Here is a 7,161-nt window from a genome sequence, read left to right as displayed (position 1 = left end):
ATGGAGTGCAGCAAGAAGCCGGAGAAACCAGAGAGAATCCAACAACCCACTAAGTCAATGTTGCCTTGTGAGCAAAGGCGTTTCATCACAATATGCAGGAAGTTATGGCCATTCAGTTTGATTTGCAGAGGTAGGGAACTGTCGTCAGTGTCTCACCCTACTTCCGTCATCATCCTTCCACCACTTTCTTATGCTGAAAATTGCAAATTGAAAATTGCTGTAAACTGCAATTGGCTGTCATATCCATTTGGAGTTTGTCTCTGGTTGTCCGTTATATTTCATTATCTGGACAAAAGCCAATCAGAGTAAGTGTGTCCATTTGCTGTGTAGCCATTGGTTACTTGAACGAGTAATCTCCTTGGGACAACAAACATCCTTTCCTCAGCTATTACCAAGCAATTTCTTGATGTAATTGATTTTTCAAAATGTCTTAATACTTCATTCTAAACATTAGTATTAACTTTCGGGTTGCACAAGAATACCGCTGAATGAAACTCCGTACAGTATTTATTTTGGTACATGACACCATGACTCAGAAAGGCAGCACAAACAAAGACATCCTATAATGTAGCTGTGAATGACATGTAGTACAATGAACCGAGGCAGTTGATTTTACTCAACTGGACATAAATCTCTACTGCTTGGTGGCTAAGTAAAGTGCTTATAGTCACATTAACTACAACGTGATTCAGGTTTATATTCAAAAGACAGAGCTAAATTGCAGCAAAACGAAAGTGTTGGTCTGACGGACATCTGATAGAATGTCTAACTCATTGATTACAATGAGGGATGAAAGACACGCTTATTACATTCATAACCGGCCTCAATTTTTAGCATTTCTGCCATTCATTGATCTGTTGCCATAATGGACATCCCTCGACAATGGACCGACGTACAGTTCATTGCTGCTGACAAACTGCCCACCTCTGTTGATTTGCATTAGAAGGTATTTGTCTTAATATGTCTATTCATATAAAAGTGATTGAATATATTCTGTTGTCAAGCACAGAGGGCAGTACCAGATCTCAAATATGTATGAAAGGAGAATCCTTAGGGAAACACAACTAGTCAGAGAGAAACACAGTCCCATGCTGTGTGTGCGTGTGTGTGCTTGAAATAGAAAGCATGAGGGGAAAACTGCTGGATTGAGTTTAAAAAAAAATGACATATATTAAAAAGAAAGACTGAAAACACACTAGCACTCACACAACCTTGACATCTTTGAGCTGCTGTCACTCTTCTATCCAGTTCCTCATCCCTGCTGGTCTTCACTCCTTTTGCTCTTTCGATAGGCCTCAAGGAGGAAAGGTGCAATAAAATGAGCTGGAGGGCTAAGGAGACCTACCATGGTCAAGTGAAATAATGAACAAGAAAAAGTCAAGCAGTGTACGGTCGCCATTTCACACAATAATTAGATGTACAGTATAAGACTGCTCCACTGCATTACCTGAGTAAATGTCTGATTTTCCTGTCCAATTTGGATTCCACTTTGGCGCTAACAAAAAACATTGGGTTGGTTATTGAGAAGAACCTCATCTAGAGTTTGACTGACCTTCCCTCCCCATGCAAGCAAGCATGGGTGATAAGTTCAAGAGTCTCGAGGCAAAGCCAGCGTGATGTATCAACATTTTCACAGATCATTACATCGAATTATTTTCACATTAATAAAACACGTCACACAGCATTCACACATATTGCGTCAGAATTTAATCAGCAAACACTTAAACATCAGAGAACTAAATTGGGGTGCATGGAGCTTGAGAAGCAAAACATAAATTATATAATAACTAAGCCTGTTGGCAATTAAGTGATTTCTTTGTTTCAACGCTTGTCATCGTATCCTAATTGGCTCACTTTATGTCCTTAAACAGTTGTCTTCAATCTCAGTGACAAAGTACCTCAATTAATTGTTGGGTAGTTAGCCACATAGAACAGATAAATGGTTTGTATAGATGCCTCATTTTTCATCAAAAGAATGAATGGTGAAGTTATTAACAAATTAACACTGCAGCAATGGTGATGTTTTTTAATCAATTCGTACCTATTAGTACAAATACGTTTGCTGTAATGATACATAGTGTATGGTGAATGAGGTCCAGTGTCACCATCTTAGTCAGTTCCATTGTTCTGGTGCTGGTCTGAGGTAACATGACAGTTGTGCCATCTCTCTCTGACTGGAGTCCCACCATCGTTTTTTTTCTTTGTCTCCTTCACCTTACAACCTTATCTTTATCTCATCCCTTAGAGCAGGAGTAGCAGCACCTGATGGATTGTTCAGGTCAGTGGGGTTGACAGGCCAAGTGATGTAAAAGACAGAGAGTGAAAGACATGACCTGCTCGTGGATATGGAGGGCTATTCTAGTCTTCTGCATTGTGCAGTTCTACTTTTTCCAGCTTTATCCAATCATGCTCCTTTATTTTTTTATTGCATTCCCTGGTCATTTACACATTTGTTTGTTGTTGTTTGACTGTTTGTTTGTTTAACCTACCCTCTTTACAGAGAAATATTTATTCATTTTTATTTTAATTACATGTTTATGGACTTGGATTTTCACTTATATGGCGCTTTTCTCCCTTTGGTACTCAAAGTGCTTTGCTCTGTCTAGTCATTTACCTACTGATGACGCAGCATCAGGAGCAATTGGGGGTTCAGTGTCTTGTTAAGGACACTTCGACATGGTCTTGATGGCCAGGGGATCGAACCCACAGCCTCTCACCTGGGAGATGACCACTATACCACCAAGCCATGCTGGCCCTTATATTGAGCCACGTATACACCAAAGACACAAAAAAAACTTTGATATTAGACAACAAAAGTAAACACAATATTCAGTTTTTGTTAAATGATGAGGTAATGTTAGGACCACAATAAAGTCGAGTAGCTATTTAATCCTCCCTATGTGCAAAGAGTTTAAAACATAAATTAAGTGTGTTGATTTTTTTAAAGCAGAGATCAATTTCACTGACGACAATGGTGTCATCACTTTAAGACCTTTCTCAAAGAATCAGTCCCAAAGCGCCTCCTCCAAAATAAATTGACACAAAATCCTAAAATGCTCAAATGTAATTTTGTGATCCAAAGAATTTAAAGAGCAACTACTAATCCAGCAGGCCATAGAGGAACACAAGACACAATCTTAAAAATCTGCCTCACCTCAGTTAAGGTCTTTGTTCCTGTCTCAGCAATAAGGAAGAGACTTGGCAAAAATGGCACAGACGGCAGCATAGCAAGTTGAAAACCACTGTTGACCAGAAATGGAAAACATGATATTCTTGGGTGCCTCTGCTACTTCAGGACCACGATGACTTAGTGTGATTAATGAAACCATGAATTCAGCTCTCTGTCAGAAAATCCTAAATAAAGAAGTCCATCAGTTTATGACCTCAAACTGAAGCACTTTTTCTACAGTATCTACTCATTACTCTTACCTGCTTCCATGTAAACTGTTCAGCTGTGGACTGTTCCAAATAGGTGTTTTACTTTTTCAAGCTCAACTTTCCCAGTATTTTTTTCGCCCCGTCCCATCTTTTTTATGTGTTGCAGGAATTATACATATTCTTAACCCCAAAGAGCAACAGAGCAACTGTCAGAATTACCAAATGACATAAATAGTCTCTTCTTGTCGTTTATCCTTGTATTTAACCTGAAGATGGTATCACTCAGAGTTTTTGCCTCAAATTTAAGCTTTCAACATTAATGCATTGTCAACATTATTATTGCAACATGTAGACACCATTAGCAGACTCTCGCCTACACAAAAAAAGTTGAGTACCAATTCAAATCCATAATGATTGCAAGTTACAGTAGGTACTCACACTATGCTGCGTCACATTTACAGGGATAGTGTGTGTAAGATTTAGACCGTTTCTCATTACGGACAACAGGTGCTGCATTTACCAATGTTGGTAGCTATAACAAGCATGGCCACTTCTGGAGAAGTGCCACCCCATGTAATATAATTTAATGATGACTAGACCTATGATTATATTTAAAACATACTGTTGGTCATTAAGACCACATTCATTTCATTCAAGTTTTTGAAATTTACAATCATTTAATTTATTTCTTTTTTAATGAAAAATGGTCTAAAACTTACACACCGTCCTTTTAAGAGATATACCTTTGATAGCACAAATGCTCTCCACTTTGAGTAATTAACTCTTTGACACACAATCCTCAGTGTTGGGAGTAATGCATTAAAAAACTAATGTAATTACTGTAATGCATTATGTTTTGCTGTAATGCAGTAGTGCAATATACAGTATTACACACAAAAAATAGTAATAGTTTACTCATTCAAAATTACAGTAATTCAATGCATTACTATGCATTTTTAGCCTGAAAGTGGTGGTTACCTCCCAAATTCTCCCAAAACACAGTGAGATGAGTGGAGAAAAGTCCAGGGCAATAAGTTCACTTGCTGTTGTTAATATATACTCTACTACAGCAGAGATGAAATGCGGCAGCAGCAGACGGCAGATTGAAAATAATACGTACACAAGATGGACATACACCCATTTCTTTCAGTTCGTCAGAGATAAAGACAAGGAGAATATAATCATTAGGTGTACTTGGTGCGCGGCACCTAAAAAGCTGTCCACTTTGTGAACTAGGACAAAAATGACAAACCATTTAGAGCGGTGCCATAGTAATGTGAAGTTTGCAAAAAGTTGCAAAAAGTCTCTCTTGCTGAGGGGTGCCACTTCAACATCAAGAGTTTAGGAGATATGCTGCCGCTTCCCACAGTGGATACATTTGGAAACCTTGTCAGCAAGATTCCTGTTGCATCTAGCACTAATGACAAGGTAAGGCAATGGTAATCTCCACTGTACAATTGTTAATAATAATAACAATATATAAATAGTTCTGATCGATGTATATCAAGATGAAGCATAAAAAACTCACATTAAACAGGACGTTAAAAAACCTTAGCAATAATGTAGTGTAGCTGCTAACGTTAGTCCCACCAAAACCGTCTATTTATGAAACATCTGTCCCTAACTTAGCCGACTGAACTTGAATTTGAATATTAACATTGAAATTGTGAAATGCACTGACTGTTTTGCCCACAGCATAAACAATGCATCACTATGCTTTGATGCTAAGTAATAAAGGGATTAAAATACAAAAAAAAAGATTTTGTGACTTGTCTTTAAAGGTTTACAATCCAATACATAATAAATGATTTGTACTGGTTTTAGGCTTAAGCCAATCTTTCACTGAATGTGTTTATGTGTTCACTGAATGTGTTTAGCTACATTTAGAATGGCAAATCCATAATTCCAGTTATGGTGGCAAATGTAATATAAAAGTAGTGCAATAGTGTAATGTATTAAATTTCAAATACAGTGATATTGTAATGTAACTAATTACTTTGAAATGACAGTAATAAGTAGTAAATAATGCATTACTATCTTAACATGTATATTAAATGCAAATTTGAAGGTAGGCTTAATACAGCCTGTACCTGAAAGCTTCTGATGGCACATTCAGTGATCCTCATTGAGTCAAAGCAATAGCAGAATATTTTAATTTGTTAGACATGCTTTGTTTTAATCATCAAATATGTATTGTATGAAGTGTTGGGGAAGTTCAGTTCCTAAATACATTTGTAAAAATGTACTTCCGGAGCTTGGATGGAAAAACATATGTGGTTCATCGGGAAAAATGGCATTCAATTTAATTTGGTTACGCTGACTTTATTAACACAAGCTTATTAGAGCCTAAAGAAACTTTCTATCGGAGACACCATGGCAACAGTCATATTTTCTCCTGGAGGCCGAGTCGTCATGTAGATAGGCAATGTCTTTGGTAGCCAAGTCTGGATGCTATTAGCTGTAGCAGGCAGCACCATCTTACACAGGATTCCAGTCTATGAATGCTATAAACATGCATTGCAAGAGGACAAACAAGCAAAAAAAAAAAAAACAACCAAAAAAAAAAAAAAAAACATTTCTTGTGTGGTTAAACCTATTCAAAACACAAATTCATCGCAGAACGGTAGTTGCAGAGAATCAGAATCAGACTCTTGATCAAAAATTACAGAGAGTAAAATGACCCAGGCAGGATTTAGGCATTTAGTGGCCAGTATCTCATTGGGATGGGAGGAAATCTGTTGTTTGTTTTATTTTGCTTTGATATTTTTAGCTTTTTGGGCTAGAAATGCAATGAATACAGAATGTGCTGGAGAATGTGCTGCCTGTCATCCACACCATTATTGTAGAACACCCAGATATCAGCCAAACATTGGAAGAAGACCAGTCAATGCTTCAAAATAAACTGCATTTTAACAAATAGTGTATGATACACATGGCCTTGGTAAACTTTTATTTTGAAATTCCTCATGGAATTTCTTCTTCACAACAATAGCTTCAATGTAAAAAAAAAAAAAAAAAAAAAAAAAAAAAACCTAAGTACTTAATAGTTTTAATAAGCTTTAAGGTTAAAAAAAAAAAAAGAAAGTTTTGTTTTTTTTGATGGACAGTTTTTTTTTTTTTGGTTGACTTTTGACTTTGACCATTCCACCCCACTGTTTGCAGGTAAGAATGTATATTATCAACCTAATTAATACATAAATAATAGCATAACGGGTAGTGTGACGAGAAAAGACTGCTTGACCTGCTAACAAAAATTAGATAGCATGATTATCACCACAGTAAGGTTTTGGAGAGAAAAAAAAGGGTGTGCTCTGGCAAATCGGACTGATAGAACTATTCAGACAATTATGGCTGGAAATGCATTACAGCTGAGAATATCCAGCTTTAAACAGCAAAGTAGCAGGGCAATATGTAAATAACATTTCAACAAGAAAAAAAAAAAAAACAGTCTTCTGTGCTGTCAAAAAATTTGCCGGTCAGACAGCTGATCTGGGCAGCATACACACACTGATCAAGCCAGTGATATTTGTGGGAGACACATGCAGGTGAATCAGCCTTCAAAGTAAAGCGTTTTAGTCCGTTTTCTTTGATTTTATCAACTTTAAGTTGGTGTTGATGGCAACAAAAGCACTCAATATCAATCTTCGGCATTTGATTAAAGCAGCGTCCTCGATCTCCACCATACCGTGGCTCTCCAATGCAAGACAGCATTTTCTTCAAATGACAAATCAGTCTTCACATTGTCATTCCCGGATTCTGAATTGAAAGCCTTTTCTGGCCAAA

The 7,161-nt window shown here is 37.0% G+C and overlaps 1 long non-coding RNA gene across 1 annotated transcript; it reads right to left on the bottom strand.

Moving 5' to 3' along the window:
- Positions 1-1,506: 1,506 nt before the first annotated feature.
- On the bottom strand, positions 1,507-5,042 carry LOC148416258 (uncharacterized). Its single transcript, XR_015867284.1, has 3 exons — positions 4,907-5,042; positions 3,155-3,242; positions 1,507-2,262 (listed from the first exon to the last, which is right to left on the bottom strand). It is a non-coding gene; the product is annotated as an uncharacterized LOC148416258 (long non-coding RNA).
- Positions 5,043-7,161: the final 2,119 nt, after the last annotated feature.

The sequence above is a fragment of the Hippichthys cyanospilos genome, chromosome 11, assembly GCF_059441005.1.
Source record: "Hippichthys cyanospilos isolate Australia breed blue-spotted pipefish chromosome 11, RoL_Hcya_1.0, whole genome shotgun sequence".
Classification (NCBI taxonomy): domain Eukaryota; kingdom Metazoa; phylum Chordata; class Actinopteri; order Syngnathiformes; family Syngnathidae; genus Hippichthys; species Hippichthys cyanospilos.
The sequence above is the reverse complement of the archived record's forward strand: the minus strand, read 5'-3'. Positions and strand labels throughout refer to the sequence as shown.